The 17,621-nt window shown below is 43.4% G+C and overlaps 1 pseudogene; it reads left to right on the top strand.

The window, feature by feature from the left end:
• Positions 1–4,475: 4,475 nt before the first annotated feature.
• Positions 4,476–17,374, top strand: LOC139230616 (zinc-binding protein A33-like; annotated as a pseudogene).
• Positions 17,375–17,621: the final 247 nt, after the last annotated feature.

Genomic DNA, 17,621 nt, shown 5'->3' with positions numbered 1-17,621 from the left:
CAGGTGCCTAATTCCTTCAACACTGTCCAACAGTTACGAGGTTCTTGTTCCCTGTATGTATGAGGAAAAGGATTGCAGAGATGATAGAAAAACTGACCATGACACCGTGGTACATGGGAGCCATCGAGGTGGGGATAGAAGGAAACAATGTGGTAGTCGTAGGGGTCAGTATAGTCAGGGGGATAGATATGGTTCTCTGTGGCTGCAACAGTGAGTTCCAGAGGTTGTGTTGCCTGCCCAGTGCCAGGGTTAAAGATCTCTTCGTGTCTGGAGAAGAATTTGGAATGGACTGGTAGAGGGAGAATCCAGTTGTCGTGGTCCATGTTGGAACCAATGACATAGGTGGAACTAATAGTGAGTGAATTTGAGGAGTTGGGCTTAATTAATAAGCAGAACCTCACGGGTAATCTATGGATTAGTACCTGAGCCAGACGCAAATCAGCATGGGGTCAAGCCGATCAGCGAGTTCAATGCGTTGTTCCAAGAGTGGTATGCGAGCAAGGGGTTTCATTCCACGGACCATTGGCACCAGTACTGGGGAAAGAGGGAGCTGTTCCGTGGGGACGGGCTGCATTTAAAATGGGCTGGGACCAACGTCCTGGTGAAGCGAATAGGTAGGGCTGTAGACAGGGCTTTAAACTAAAAAATGGGGAAGAATGGTCAGGTGAGGAGAAATTTAGATTTTTACAGAGAAAGGTCAATGCAATAGAGCAGTGTAGCGATTTGGATAAAAAAAAAGCAGAGTGTGATAGGAAGGGACAGAGAGTTTAACGGTAGAATCGCAGCAGACAATATGGTCAAAACAGGAAATAATTGTAAAACAATAAATTAACGGCTCTTTATATGAATGCACGGAGCATTCATAACAAGATAGACAAATTAGCTGCAAAATCGAAATTAATGGGTTTGATTTAATAGCCATTACATGGTTGCAAAATGACCAAGTTTGTCAAGTCTATGTTCCAGGGTACTTGACGTTTCGAAAAGACAGGCTGAATGGTAAAGGAGGGGATAGCACTGATAATAAAGGTTTACATGAAGGCAGTAGAGAGAAAGGATCTTGGCTCGGAAGATCAGGAAGTACAGTCAGTATGGGAGGAGATAATAATTAATAAATGGCGGAAAAGACTAATGGGAGTAGTTCATAGGCCCACTAACAGTAGTTACACCATTGGACAGAATATTAATCAAGCAATAGTAGGAGCTTGTAACAAAGCTAATGCAATATTCGTGGGGAGACATTAATCCTCATATAGACTGGAAAAATCAACCAAAGGTAGTTTGGAGGACGAGTTCATGGAATGCATCCGGGACAGTTTCCTAGAACAATACTTCTTGGACCCAACTAGGGAAGAGGCTATTTTAGATCTTGTATTGTGTAACAAGACAGGGTTCATTAGCATTCTCATAGTAAAGGATCCTCTAGGGCAGTGATCATAATACAAAAGAATTTCACATTATATTTGATATTGACTTGCCTAAGTCTGAACCCAGAGCCTTAAACTTAAATCAAGCCAATTACATAGGTATGTAGGCGTGTTGGCTGAGGTGGATTAGGAAAATAGATTAAAAGGAATACACAGTGACCAGCATTTAAAGAAATAGTTCAAGATTGTCAAAAATACATTCCATTCAGAAACAAAAACTACAATGGAACAATGATCTGTCCATGCCTAACTAAAGAAGTTAAGGATAACCTTAGACTGAAAGAAGAAGCTTATAATGTTGTGAAGAATAGTAGTAAGCCTGAGGATAGGGAGAGGTTCATAAAGCGGCAAAGGATGACCAAAACATTGATACAAGTGGAAAAAAGTAGACCCTGCGAACAAACCATCAAGAAATATAAAAACAGATTGTAAGAACTTCTGCAAGTCTGTAAGAAGGACGAGAGCAGCAAAATAAACATTGATCTCAGTGAGACTGAGCAAGAGAAATTATTATGGGGAATAAGGAAATGGCAGAAACGTTAAACAAATATTTTGTATCTGTATTCAGAGTAGAGGATGCACAAAACATACCTAAAATGCTGGGGAACGAAGGATCTAATCGTGTTGAGTAACTTAATGAAAGTACCAGAGAAACTTATGGGACTAAAAGTGGACAAATCCACCTGACCTTATGGTGTACATCCTAGGGTTCTGAAAGATGGCAATAGAGCTATGGAATGCATTGCTTTTGATCTTTCAAAATTCCCTAGATTCTGGAACGGTCCCAGTGAATTGGAAGGTAGCAAATGTAACACCGCTATTCGAGAAAGGAGGGACAGGAAAAAGAGGAGACGACAGCCCAGCAGTTAGCCTGACATCTGTCGTCAGGAAAATGCTGGAATCCATTGTTAAAGAAGTGGTATCGTGGCATTTAGAAAATCATGACATGAATAGGCAAAGTCAAGATGATTTTATGAAAGGAAAATCGTGTTTAACATATTTATTAGAGTTACTTCAGGATGAAAACAGCAGGGTAGATAAGGGGCACCAAATTTAATTTCCAAAAGGCATTCGATAATGTGCCACATAAAAGGATATTACAGAAGATAAGTACTCATGGGATTGGAGGTAATGTATGTGCATGGATGCAGGATTGTTTAATAGACAGAAAGCAGAGAATAGGGATAAACGGGTCTTTTTCAGGTTGGCAGGCTGTAACTAGTGGGGTGCCGCAAGGATCAGTATTGGGGCCTCAGAAAATTACAATCTATATTAATAACCTATAAGGAGGGACCGAATGTAATGTATCTACCTTTGCTGACGATACAAAGCTAGGTGGGATAGCAGGCTGTGAGGAGAACACAAAGCGTCTGCAAAGGGATATCGATACAATAAGTGAGTAGGCAGTTATGTGACAGGTTGAGTATATAATCGGGAAATGTGAGGTTATTCATTTTGCTTTGAAGAATAAATAAAGGGAATATTACTTTAATTGGTGAAAAGCTGTTTAATGTTAGTGTTCAGATATATTTGGGTGTCCTTGAGCAAGAAACACTTAAAGCTAGTATGAAGTACAGCAAACAATAAAGAAGGCAAATGACATGTTGTCCTTTATTGCAAGGGAGTTGGAGTATCAGAGTAAGGGGGTCTCGCTATAATTCTGTAAGGCCTTGGTGAGACCACACCTGGAGAACTGTGCACAGTTTTGGTCTCTTTATCTAAGAAAGGATATACTTGCTTTGGCGGTGGTGCAAAGAAGGTTCACTAGATTGATTCCAGGGATGAGAGTGCTGTCTTATGGTGAGACCTTGTACAGAATGGTCCTATACTCTCTGCAGTTTACAAGAATGAGAGGTGGTCTGGTTGAAATACTAGATTGGGAGGGTTATTGCCAGAGTAGAAGCTGAGAGAATGTTTGCCCGGGCTGGAATGTGCAGAACCAGGGGTCACAGTCTCAGGAGAAGGGGTAGGCCATTTAAGATAGAGATGAGGAGGGATTTCTTCACTCAGAGAGCCGTGAATCTTTGGAATTCGCTGCACCAGAGGGTTATGGATGCTGAATCTCTGAATATATTCAAGGCTGAGATAGATATTTGGGGTCTAGGGGAATCAAGGGATATGGAGATCGGGCGGGAAAGTGGAGTTGAAGTTGATGTGCAGGTTCAAGGGGATGAATGTCCCACTACTGCTTCTGCTTCTTTTGTTCTTTTAGTACATTGCTGTTTGTGGGAGCTTGCTGTGTGCAAATTGGATGCCACATTTCCCACATTACAACAGCGGCTAGACTACAAAAGTACTTCCTTATCTCTGAAGCGCTTTGGGATGTCCTGTAGTCCTGAAAGCCGCTGTATAAATGCAACTGTTTCTTTGTTCAACATAGATTGTAGAGTTACAGTTTGCTGATTAAACCTACATACTTCCTCAACCTGTACTGTGATGGGATTGTTTCTTTTCCCACCAACAGAATGCAATATTGGATGGCGAACATACTAAATATCAGTCTGAAAAGATCTTTGGGAATCTCCATAATGTCCCATAAAGTTGTGATGCCTTAATGTATCATCACAGAGACACTCCCAAACCACAGTGGTTAGATAATCTCCTGCGAGACGCGATTAGGGAAGAGAGAATCGGAAAAACTCCACTCCGGCTCACTTATGTAATCAGAAGTAGTCTCAAAGCTCACACGGTCCCAGACGTTCACGGTAGCTATCTCAGGTACCAGATCATCTCCTCCCCACCCAGAAACTGGTCCAGCTCTCTACTGAAGGAATACCGTCAATCAGCGCTCACGATAAGCGGGCACCTTGATTCACAGGGCCACTGTTCTCTTGGAAGAGAAACGCCTAACCTCCAATTGGGAAATCTCCACACACAAAGGTCAATCTTTTCCCTCATGTGTTCTAATGCAGGCGTTAACCTCTGTGCACTGGTAAACATCTCAGTGTCGCAGTACCTGCTGAAACTCGCTCTGGGTCCGCCCTTCACCGAACATTGAACGCGAACATTGACCCAAAGCGGGTTGAATCAGGAAGTGCTGAGAGAAAAATGGCTTCTCGTTGGGAGTCCGAGAGTTTGACAGAGGAGGCAATTTCTCCCATTTGTTTTGACTACACCAATCCGGTAAAACTGGAGTGTGGGCACAACTTCTGCCGCTCCCGTATCGCACAGTTTTGGGGAAAGAAGGAGACGAACTCCTGCCCGGAATGTAGGGCGGGGTTTACGGATATAAACCTCAAGGTTAATCGGGCCTTAGCGAATCTGGCCGAGAAAACTCGAAAATTTACCCTGAATCGGCAAGATAAGGACAGTAAACATCGCTGTGATGAACATCAGGAAGAACTGACGCTGTTCTGTGAAACTGACAAGAAACTGATCTGTGTGAAGTGTCTTGTTGCTAAAGACAAGCGGGGTCACAAGTCCCACAACTTCATGGAGATAGACGAGGCTGCGCAGATGTACAGGGTAAAATGGGAGGGTACAATCTCTGGCAATAATTTTTAAAAAATCTGTTTCCTGTTTAAACTTTACATTCAGTTAATTTCTAATTCCAGGATAAATTGACATCATCCTTAGAATCGGCTACAAAGAGAAAGGATTCGGCTCTGGACACCGCACAGCGGCAGCAACAACAGATTTCCGGAGTTAGGGTTAGGCCTCCCTGTGCTGATTTTCTGGGATCTCAGTTAGTTTTGTTCCCTTTATCGCGGTACCTTAATTACGCTTCACATTTCATTTGGCAGGAACAGTCGAGCATTCAGCAAACCCACATCACATCCCAGTTCGCTAAAATGCAATAGATTCTCACTGAGAAAGAGCAGCGTTTGATCAGCGATCTCCGGGAACAAGTGGAGGATATTCTAGAACCAATGGAGAAAAACCTCCATGGAATCCAACAGGAGTTAGATTGTATTAATCGAGAGATATCAGAGTTACAGAGACAAATGGTGGAACAGGACACAATCAGGTTTCTGAAGGTAAAGCTTTATTTAATTTGCTGGGCCTTGGTGACATCACCCGAAAACACAAATTCGTATATGCTGACAACATCCAGCTCTACCTCTTCGCCACCTCTTGCAACCCCTGCTCTGTCTCTGATATGTCACGTTGCTTGTCGGATATCCAGTATTGGATGAGCAGAAATTTATTTCAACTCAATATTGGGAAGCCCGAAGCCAGTGTCTTTAGTCCCCGCCACAAACTGCGTTCCCAACATACCGACTCCATCCCTCTCCCTGGCCACTGTGTGAGGCTGATCCGGACCGTTCACAACCTTGACGTCCTATTTTACCCCGATATGGGATTCCGACCACATCTCAGCGCCATCATCAACTCCACTTATTTCCACCTCCGTAACATCGCCCGTCTCAGCCCCTGCGTCAGCTCATCAGCTACTGAAACCCTCATCAAAGCCTTTGCTACCTATGGACTTGACTATTCCAATGTTCTCCAGCCCAGCCTCCGATGTTATACCCTCCCTAAACTTGCGTTCATTCAGAACTCGGATGCCCATATCCTAAATTTCAGCAAAACCCGTTCACCCATCACCCCTGTACTCACTGACGTAACCTGTCTCCCGGTTAAGAAATGTCTCAATTTTAACATTCTCATTGTTGTGTCAACTCACTCTGTGGCCTGTTCCCTCCCTATCTCTGCAACCTCCTCCAGCCGGACAACCCGCCAAGATACCTGTGCTCCTCCAATTCTGGCCTCGTTGCACATCGCAAATATTGTAACTAGTAGATCCATTGTTTGTTTCTACCTACCTTGTCCCCACTTAAATAAGCTTTAAATATTGTATCACCTTGCCGTATAATTTGATTTTTTCCAACGAAAATTGCCTCATTTATTTTTATTTCTTCATATTTTCAATTCCAGATTCCAGGCAGCAGCCTAGACCATCTGTGCTGTCTCCACATTCAAACCTGATTATCGTCCCTATGGTGTGGAGCCTAATACTGCATCATTGCCTCTTGTATTTTATATGCTATATCTCTTGTGAAACAACCTGTTAATGTGACAGATTTAGATGAGGAAAGGCAGGAGGAGGTTCGAATGGAGCATAAACACCGGCATGGACTGGTTGGGCCGAATGGCCTATTTCAGTGTCGTATATCCTATGTAATCCTGTGTAACCTAGTATCCCATTAGGTTTTTAACAGCCTTATCAACCCGTGGAGCTGCCTTTAATGCTCTGTGAACCTGTACCCCCAAATCCTTCTGCTCTTCTACCACACCGAGCCAACTTCCATTCGGAGTAGATTCGTGCTGTTCCTTCACCTGTCTCAGCTCACACTTACTGGCAGGTAATTCTGTCCAACAAGACTTAGCCCATTCAATCATCTTATTAACCATTCACCGCTTCTTTTGGTCTTGTATCAAATTAAATCTATCTCCAGAACGAAACCCTGTGGGAGCCCACTGCCTACCTCTAATCACCCTGAAAACCCACCCTTAATTCCGACCCTTTGATTTCATCCTTCTAACTAAGTTCTAATCCAGTATGCTATCCTCCCCGAATTCCACACCATGAACCATGTGTATTATATCCTCAAACAAATCTATGAAGTATTTCCAACAAGTTCATCTCTTTTCAAAATTGTGTTATAATGTAAATAGGTTTCTTGCTTCGTTACTTTTCCAAGGACTTCTAAAACTACTCGCAATTACCTTCTTTTTTAACAGAATATACTTGCTATACCATCCGAATCACCTGTTAAAATATCCCATTTTTGAAGTTCAGACCTGTGCATCTCTCTGTCTTCTATTGCATCAGCTCAGGTAGCTCGCTACACATTTTAATTGAAATCTGCTTCACTTCATTCCCATTTCCTGCCAGCCGATTCCATTTTAGTTCGATCTTAATGAAAAGTTGTGCACCAACATTTAGCTCATATACCCGATCGTTACTTATAACTAGATCACACATTTGAAGGCACCAAACTGAATCTCAATGCACAGAATCCAAGCGGTGTGAGATCCCCAGGGAGAAGCGTCTCTCACGGTGCTACATGCAGAGTGTAACTCCGGGTGGTGGGGGATCCGGTTCAATAATTGCTGTGGAGGTTCTTCCGTCTCTCGGTTAGTTGGTGTAGAAAGTACAATCGATCACTTTCTTTTACCGTCATGTTATCTTCCTGATCTTGTGCCAATCTATGTGTGTGTGAGAGAGAGAAGTAAGTATGCCTTGATGTAGGGTCCCATTATATTACCGTTCCACAGCTGTCAGACTCCAGCTGTGATGCTGCTGACTGCTAACCCCGCATTGTACAGCGAAAGAGTAGGCATGCGCAAAGCTAACCTGGTGATAGGTTGCACCTTTAAAACCAGGTGAGAAGCGGCAGGCATGCAGGCTGTCTCCTCACATCTATCTTCCACTATCTAAGATGTTCTGCATTTTCTCCCATTGTAAATTGCTGTGTCCACACTTATATTCACGTTGTATTATGTAGACATGTCAGGTTGCAACTACAAGCTCCTGCCAGTGGAGGCGCTGTGGCACCAGTAGTGGGTGACTGTAACCACAGCGTCGCAGGCTGTCGGTATACAGAGTTTTTATTGTAAGTGTAGGCGTAGCATTTCGTCATGTAAGTTTCAAAAGGAATGCAGACTGCCTTTAAAATGGAATTGAAATACGTCTCTACATCCGCTCATCTCTTGCTCTTATTGTGAAGTCATTGTGCAAGAAGTTGAAACATCACAGTTCGTGTCTGGTTATTATAAGACCATACAGGTACAATAATTAGGAGCAGTAGTAGGCCATTCAACCCATCGAGCCTGCTCCGCCATTCAATAAGATCATGGATAATCTTCTACCACAACTCCACTTTACTGCACTGTCCACATACCCCGTGATACCGTTAATATTCAAAAATCTATCGATCTCTGCCTTGAATATTCTCAAAGACTGAGCCCCTACTACCCTCTGGAGCAGAGAATTCCAAAGATTCAGCACCCTCTGAGTGAATAAGTTTCTCCTCATCTGAATCCTAAATGGCCGACCCCTTATTCTGAGACTGTGACTCCTGGTTCTAGACTCCCCTTTTAGAGGAAACATCACCCCTGCATCTACCCTATCTTGCCCTGTAACAATTTTGTATGGTTCAATGAGGTCATCTCTCATTTTTCTAATCTATAGAAAGGTAGGCCTGGTCTGCTCAAACATTCCTCATAGGACGACCCCCCATCCCACGAATCAGTCTGGTAAACTCTCGTTGTACTTCCACTCTGGCAAATATATCTTTTTTAGGTATGGGGACCAAAACTGTACACAACACTCCAAGTGCGGCCTCACCAGGGCTCTATATAATTGCAATAAGCTATCTTTAATCTTACACTCATATTCTCTTGTAATAAAGGCCAACATACCATTTGCTTGCTTTAATTGCTTACAGTACCTGCATGTTAACTTTCAGTGATTCATGGACAAGGACATCCAGGACCCTCTGAACACCAACATTTGCAAATCTCTTAACATTCTAAACATACTCTGCTTTTCTATTGTTCCTTCAAAAGTGGATAACTTCACATATCTCCACGTTCGTGGCCATTCATTTAGCCTGTTTATGCCTTGTGAAGTCCTTTGCACCAACCTCTCAAATTACATTCCCACCTAGCTTTATATCATCAGGAAACTTGGATATATTACATTTGTTCCCTTCATCCAAATCATTGATGCAGATTGGGGTGCCCAAGAACCGTTCCTTGCCGCACTCCACTAGTTACAGCTTGCCAACACTGTTTGTTCCCAATCTCTTTTTTTCCCGTTAATCGATCCTCAATCCATGCCAGTCTATTACCTCCAATCACATGAGCCCGCATTTTGTTTAATAACCTCTTGTGTGGCACATTTTCGAACGCCTTTCGAATATCCAAATGCACCACATTCACTGGTTCATCCTTATCTATTCTAGTAGTTACAACCTCAAAAGACTCGAACAGATTTCACCACAGAATCAAATAAATTTACAGCACAGAAGAAGGCCATTTCGGCCGATCCTGTCTGTGCCAGCCAACAAAAAGCTATCCAGCCTAATCCCATTTTCCAGCCCTAGGTCCATAGCCCTGCAGGTTACAGAACTTCAAGTGCACATCCAAGTATTTTTAAATGTGTCGAGGATTTCTGCCTCTACCACCCTTTCAGGCATTGAATTTCAGGCTCCCACAGTCATCTCGGTGATGAAATTTCCCCTCAAATTTCCTCTAAACCTTCTACCAATTACTTTACATTTATGAGCACTGTTTGTTGACACTTCTGCTAAGGGAACTAGGCCCTTTCTACCCACTATATCTCGGCCCCTCATAATTTATACACCTCAAAGAGGTCCCCACTCAACTTCCTCTGTTCCATTGAAAACAAACCCAGCCTACCCAATCTGTTCTACATAAGAACATAAGAATTAGGAACATCAAGCCCCTCGAACCTGCTCCGCCACTCAACAAGATCATGGCTGATCTGTCCGTGGACTCAGCTCCACTTACCCTCATAGCTAAGATTCTCCACTCCTGGCAACATCCTTTCAATCTCTTCTGTACCCTCTCCAGTACAATCACATCCTTCCTGCAATGCGCTGACCAGAACTGCATACAGTACACTAGCTGTGGCCTAAATAGTGTTTTATATATGTCAAGCATACCCCCCCCCCCCCCACCCCTCTGCTCTTGTATTTCATGCCTCGGCTTATAAAGGCAAGCATTCTGTATGCCTTCTTAACCACTTTATCTACCTGGTCTGCTACCGTCAGGGATCTATGGACATGTACTCCAACATCGCTTTGTTCCTTTACACTTCTTGGTGTCCTACAATTTAACCTGTATTCCCTTTCCTTGTTTGCCCTCCACAAATGCATTATCTCACACTTCTCCGAATTGGATTCCATTTGCCAACGTTTTGGCCACCTGACCAGTTGATTGATATCTTCCTGCATTCTATAGCTTTCTTAGTCATTATCAACAACACAGCCTATTTTAGTATCACCTGCAAACTTCTTAATCATATCCAATATATTCAAGTCTACATCATTGATATATGCCACAAAAAGCAAGTGACCTAACACTGAGCACTGCAGAACGCCTCAGGAAACAGCCTTCCAGTAACAAAAATACCCATCAACCATTACCTTCTGCTTATTGTCTTTGAGCCAATTTTGAATCCCACTTGCCGGTTTGCCCATTGACTATTACTTTCGTAACGAGTCTGCCATGTGGGACTTTATCCAAATCAGGTTAGTCAGACAGGACCTTTCCCTAAGAAATCCGTGCTGACTGTCCTTGATTAATTCGTGTCTTTCCAAATGAAGATCTATCCTGGCCTTCAGAATTGTATCCAATAATTTTCCCACCACCGTGGTTAGGCGGACAGGCCTGTAATTACTCAGTCTATTCCATTCTCCCTTTTGAATCAAAGGTTCCACATTAGCAGTTCTGCACTCTTCTGGCACCACACCTGAAGCCAGAGACGATTGGAAAATGATGGCCAGAGCCTCTGCTATTTCCTCTTTTGCTTCACTTAACAGACTGGGATATAGTTAATCCAGACCTGGGGCGTTTCCACTTTCAAAGCTGCTAAACCCCTTAATATCTCCTCGCTCACTATGATTATTCCATGTAATATTTCACACACCACCTCCCCGAAAGCAGCGTCTGCATCACACCTCTCTTTTGTAAAACAGACGCAAAGTATTAATTAAGAACCATACCCACCTCTCTGGACTCCACACACAGATTAACCACAAGGACTCTAATAGGCCTTATCCTTTATTATTTATCCCATTGCCCTTAATATATTGAAAAACATCTTTGGGTTTTCCTTGATTTTATTTGCCAATAATTTTTCATGCTTTCTCTTTGCTCTTCGAATATTCTTTATAATTTAACCTCTCCACTTCATATACTCCTCCAGAGCTTCTGCAGTTTTGAGCCGTCGGTATCTGTCATGTGCCTTCCTTTACTTCTTTATCCTATCCTGTATGGCCATAACATTCCAGTGAGCTCTAGCTTTGTTAGTACCACCCTTTTTCATCAAGCGCAAATATTTGTCTGTACCCCGGATCTGCTCCTTGAATGCCTCCCATTGCTCTGACACTGATTTACGTTCATGTAGCTGTTTCAGTCCACTATGGCTAAATCACCTCTCAGCTTAGCAAAATTGGCTTTTCCTCAATTTAGAACTTTCATTCCTGGTCTATCCTTGTCCTTTTCCATAACTACCTTAAATCTAACTGAATTATGGTCACTAGCACCTGAATCATCTCCCACTGATACCCCTTTCACGTTCCGAGCTTCATTCACTAAAACTAAGTCCAGAACCTCCCCTTCCGTATTAGGCTTGCTACATACTGGCAAACAAAGTTCTCCTGAATGCATTTCAGGAATTCCGCACTCTCTGTATATCCTTCACATTAACTTTATCCCAGTTAATATTAGGCTAGTTCAAATTCCCTAATATTACTCCCCGTCGTTTCTGCACTTCTGAGAAATGTGCCTACATATTTTCTCTTCTACCTCCCTAAGACTGTTTGGGGGTCTATAGTACACGCCCAGCAGTGTGATTGCCCCCTTTCTGTTTTTCAGTTTAAATCATGTGGCCTCCTTTGATGATCTCTCGAACATATCATCCCTCCTCCCAGCTGTAATAGATTTTTTCAATACTGCGACTCCCCCACCCTCCCTTTTCACACCTCTCGATATCCCGTCTGAAAATACTGTACCTAGGAATTTTGAACTGCCATACCTTGCCCCTCTTTTAGCCACATCTTTGTAATAGCTAAAATATCATACTCCCAAGTGTCTACCTGTGCACTCAGCTCATCTGCCTTATTCTCTTTACTCCTTGCATTGAAGTATATACCATTTAGTACAGCCAGACCAACTTGTTGACTACTTTCTATGCTTTGTTTCCTCTGTCCTTCACATTCACATTCTACATTTTTGCGTTCCAATTCCAGCTTTACTTCCCTCCCTACTCAATCTATTCTCACGTTCCCATCCCCCGAGGAAACTAGTTTAAACCCTCCAGAACAGCACTAGCCAACTCCCCCGCGAGGAGATTGGTCCCAGCTCTTTTGAGGTGCAACACCTCTGGCTTGTACAGGTCCCACCTCCCCCAGAACCTCAAATGCCTCCGGAATCTAAAGTCCTCACTCCTGCAACATCTCTCCAGCCACACATTTGTCAAACATGATTTCCCTTTCAAAAATCCGTGTTGACTCTTCCCACTCCTATTATTATTTTCTATGTGTTCTGTTACGATCATCTTAATAGATCCTTGCATATTCTCTTCAAACATATAAATCACAGAAACCATACATGATTTCATAATAATATATAGATACACACCCAGGCTTTCAAATTGTTAAATATCTTTATTATTCTCAAGTTTGGGGATAGCCATCACCCTCATTCTTTGCCACGTGTCTGTCAGATCTTTATTCCACTGATTGCTGAAACCGAGATTCTGTGTTTTTCCTGAAAAATTATCTTGTAATGTTAAATTTCCAAGTTCATTCATAGTTGTGAATACAAACAAAAACTCGATCCTGTCACTATTGGTTATGTCCTTTTCCTCCCACTGCCTCAGCTGAAATATTTCACACTAACACAAAAGCAAAATACCGTGGATGCTGGAATTTGAATTCAAAACAAAAAATGCTGGATTTCTCTGCGGGGCAGGCAGCACCTGTAGAGAGAAACAGAATCATCGTTTCAGCTCTGTGACCCTTCGTCAGAACTGGAACAATTGTAAACATAACAGATTCTTAAGGTATCATGGGCATTGTAAGTGGGAGGTGATGAAAGAACAAAAGAGAAGGTCTGTGATTGAGTGTAAGGCAGCAGTAATTTGAGAGACAAAAGGGGTGCTTGATCAAATGAGGATGGTAATGTAACAAGTTTGGAAACAAAACATGAGTCCAGACGGGCTGTGAATGGTGGAATAATTATCAGCTCTAAAGATACTTCCCACAGCACCTTCTCATGCAAGTGCAGGCGATGCAACCCTTTTACTTTCACCCTTCCCACTGTCCAGGACCCCAAACACTCCGTCCTGGTGAAACAATGATTTACTTGTACTTCTTTCAATTTAGTATAATGTATTTGCTGCTCACAATGTGGTCTCCTCTGCATTCACGAGGAGTCGAAACACAGATTGAGTGACCGCATTGCAGAATTCCTTTGTTTATTCCATAAGCGTGACCCCGAGCATCCTGTCGCCTGTCACTTTCATTCTCTGCTCCACTCCCACTCTGACGTATTTGTCCTCGACCTCCTATACTGTTCCAACGAAGCTCAACACAAGCTCGAGGAACTGCAACTCATAGAAACATAGAGATAAAGAAACATAGAAATCTACAGCGCAGACGGAGGCAATTTTGGCCCATGTGTCCGCGCCGGCTGACAAAGATCCACATGTCCCTGAAGGTTACAAATAAACCTATGAACAATGAACAATGGTGGAAAGGTAAAGAGCATCCGGTCCAAACAGTCTGCCCCACACTACTGCGACACCCCTTGCAGTGAAACATTCTACACTCCACCTCAACTGGAGCTCTGTGATCTCCTGGGAGAGGCAAATTTCTGATAAAAACCCAGGCGAATTGGGGAAAAATTTCTTAAACATTCCTCTCCTTCCCATCTCGGCGATCGAAACTAGTCCAGGAGATCACCCTGGTCGTATTCGATTCCATGCAGTACTTACCATCGTATATGCACCAGCCAACAAGAGGTTATCTAGTCTAATCCCAGTTGCCAGCTCTAGTTCGGTGATGCTGCAGGTTACGGCACTTTAAGTTCCCATCCAAGCACCTTTTAAATGTGGAGACGGTTCCTGCATCCACCACCCTTCCAGGCAGTGAGTTACAGATTCCCACAACCCTCTGCATGAATAAGCCCCCTCTCAAATCCCCTCGGAACCTACCACAAAACCGCCTTAAAACAATGCCCCCTCGTAATTGACCATTACACCAACGGAAATTGGGCCTTGCTATCCACTATGTCCATGAACCCCACAATGTTCTCTGTTCCAATCTTTCATTTAGGCATTTTACAGCCTTCTGGACTCAATATCGAGTGCAACAATTTCAGAACATAACCTCTGCCCATATTTCGTTCTGTTTCCTCCTTTATTTCTACAAACCAACCTCACTCTTTTATCTTTATTGTTTCTCTCTTTCCCACGGCAGCTGGAAATTATTCCACCATTCACACCCCATCTAGACTCATCTTTTGTTTCCTAACTTATGCCATTACCATCTCAATTTGGCCATCATCCCTTTTGACTCTCCAATCACTCCTGCCTTCCACACTATCACAGAACTTCCCTTTTGTTCTTTCCACGCCTCCCCCTTTCAGTGCCTCGGCACTTCCTTAAGAATATATTATTTTTCTAACCTTTCCAGTTCTGACGAAGGGTCACAGAACCGAAACGTTAACTCTGTTTCACTCCACAGATGCTGCCTGAAACACAGAGATTTCCAGCATTTTGTGTTTTTATTTATGAAATATTTCATACTTGGTGTCATGTGTAATGTATGATGTTGAATTCTGAAATTTTGCCTGCAGACCCTCCCTGTGAACTCACGTCTGTGTTTCTGTTTTACTTCAGGAGGCAGCTTCCTGGAAGAGAAGGTATGAGGCCCTCTTTACTGAATTGTTATTTAATCTGTAAAAGGAACAAACTGTGAGAATTCGAGAGTCGAATGTTTCACATTTTCAGAATCAGTGAGGAAAAAAATCTCCTTTCGTTGGACGGCCGGAATCTGCCACTGGGAATATTCAAAGGGCCCGGTCAGTACACGGTGTGGAAAGGAATGATAGAGAACATCAGTCCAGGTAAAGAATCTTCATCGACCCAATTTCAGACTTTGTAAACGTCTCATTGAGTGAATACATGGAAATAATGCAATACAACTGCAGTATTTGTTAAAATAGGAACAAAAATATCATGTAATACTATCCAAAAGGAGATTGAAGCTGGGTTGTGAAATCAGTGTTAATGTCTGTGATCCCACATCAGATCCAGGAGTGCGGGTTCGGTGCAGAAGCAGTGTATGGTATTGCCAACACATAACAACGTTCTCTCCCTTCAGACTGAGAGATGACTGCAGCATCAGAAAAATACTCAATTTGCTAGTCACAAAATATGTTCAACGTATAACGGAATCCGTGATTCCTCCTCCCCCAGCAACAACTCCCCACCTCCCATCCCACGGCATTCCCCGACTTTGAGGGGCTCCATCCCACCACACCTTCCCCCCAACCTGTTCCCTCTAGAGGTCTTGCCCCACCTTCCCGGTACCATGTTTGTCCCTTTGTGTTCCTAACAATGCTTCGATTGCCCAGCCTGATGATTTATTTTACGAAGTATTTACAGCACAGAAACTGGACATTCTGCCCAACAGGACAAGCCAGTGTTTATCCTCCACACGAGCCTCCTCCCACTCCTCTCCATCTAACCCTATCAGCATATTCTTCTGTCCCTTCCTCCTTCATGTGTTAATCTAGCTGCCCCTTAAAAGTTTCTGTGCTATTTGGCTCAACTGCTCCTTGTGGTAGTGAGTTCAACATTCTCACCACTCTCTGGGTAAAGAAGTTTCACCTGAATTCCCTGTTAGAGTTATTAGTTACTTTTTTGTATTTATGATGCCTAGTTTTTGGCTCCTCACAAATGGAAACGTCTTCTCTACATCTGCTCTATCAGACCCTTTCATAATTTTAAAGAGGTATATATATAATGTCAGCCCTGAGCTTTCCCATTTCTAGAGCCTATTCAATCTTTCCTGATAATTATAACCTCTCAACCTTGGGTACTATTTCCTTGTAAATCTAGTTTTCACCTCCTCCAATGCATCTATATCTTTTATAATATGAAAACCTGTAATATAGAATAGTGCCATATCTTTGATGATTTATTTTAATGTTCGTGGTGCCATCCAACTGAACCATGGATTTCATCCTCTCTGAATTTGATTAGTTTGTCCATTAACTTGTCGTTTCTATCTTAAATGTCTTCACATCTTATTTCAACTGTCACGTTCAGATTGGCAGACGTGCTGATCAATACTGAGACAAAAGTAATTATTCAATAATATGCAGCAAGGCTGAGGATATAAAAAGGAATGTCACTCAGAGATTGATTCTATCACTTCAGGAAATTATCGGGAAAATTTTCGCGGAAAATAGCATGTTATCAGTGGGTCAAACGTCACGCGACCTAATCAGACCCGAAGTCTTCAATTGGCGGGGTGGGACTTAACAGGCGTAATCAGGTGAAATCATTTCGGCCAACGGGCTGGAGCCAACAGCCAGTCTGGGACCTGTCACTGTCATAACCTGCCACCGACCCGCCGAGGCAGCTGAAATCCGGCCTAAATTGACTGTGTTATTATATCTTTCCCCCAGCTCCAGCCTCTCTGACTCTGGATCCGAACACAGCGAATCCCCGGCTCATCCTGTCTGAGGGCCGGACCAGTGTGAGACTCGGAGACAAACGGCAACCGCTCCCTGACACCCCGGAGAGGTTTGATCCCTGGGCCTGTGTCCTGGGATCGGAGGGATTCACATCAGGGAGACACTACTGGGAGGTGGAGGTGGGGGACAAGACTCAGTGGGTTGATGGAGTGGCCCGAGAGACTGCCGGGAGAAAAGGGGCATTCGGCCTGAACCCAGAGACCGGATACTGGACTGTGTGGCTGAAGGCCGGAAGAGTCTATTTTGCCCTCACCTCCCCCTCACCGACTCCCCTCACCCTGGGTGTGGAGCCCCGGAAGATCGGGGTGTACCTGGACTGTGAGGGCGGACAGGTGTCATTTTACAATGCGGACAACATGTCCCATCTCTACACGTTCACCCACATTTTCACTGAGAGAATCTTTCCCTTCTTCTGTCCGGGGTGGAACATCTACGGGAAAAACACCGCACCGCTGACAATTTGCGAGGTTAAAGGGCACTAACATAAATGTGTCTGTTTCCATCATTTTCCCTCCAATTTCAGGTTCTAAATCCATTTCCTCCCCTGGTGTTTTTTTATGATGGACATTTCCAATTGTATCTCAGTTTGTAATCAGTTTGACTGTAATCCCAGCAGGACTGGATCACTGAATAACCGTCCCACCCACACCCTGCAACATATCACCCCCGGCCAACCTGTACTGGGATAGCTCCAGGGACCACAGCCTGGCATTCCACTGGAGATATTAC

The sequence above is a fragment of the Pristiophorus japonicus genome, chromosome 19, assembly GCF_044704955.1.
Source record: "Pristiophorus japonicus isolate sPriJap1 chromosome 19, sPriJap1.hap1, whole genome shotgun sequence".
NCBI classification, from domain to species: Eukaryota; Metazoa; Chordata; class Chondrichthyes; family Pristiophoridae; genus Pristiophorus; species Pristiophorus japonicus.
This window is presented reverse-complemented; position numbering and strand designations above follow the sequence as displayed.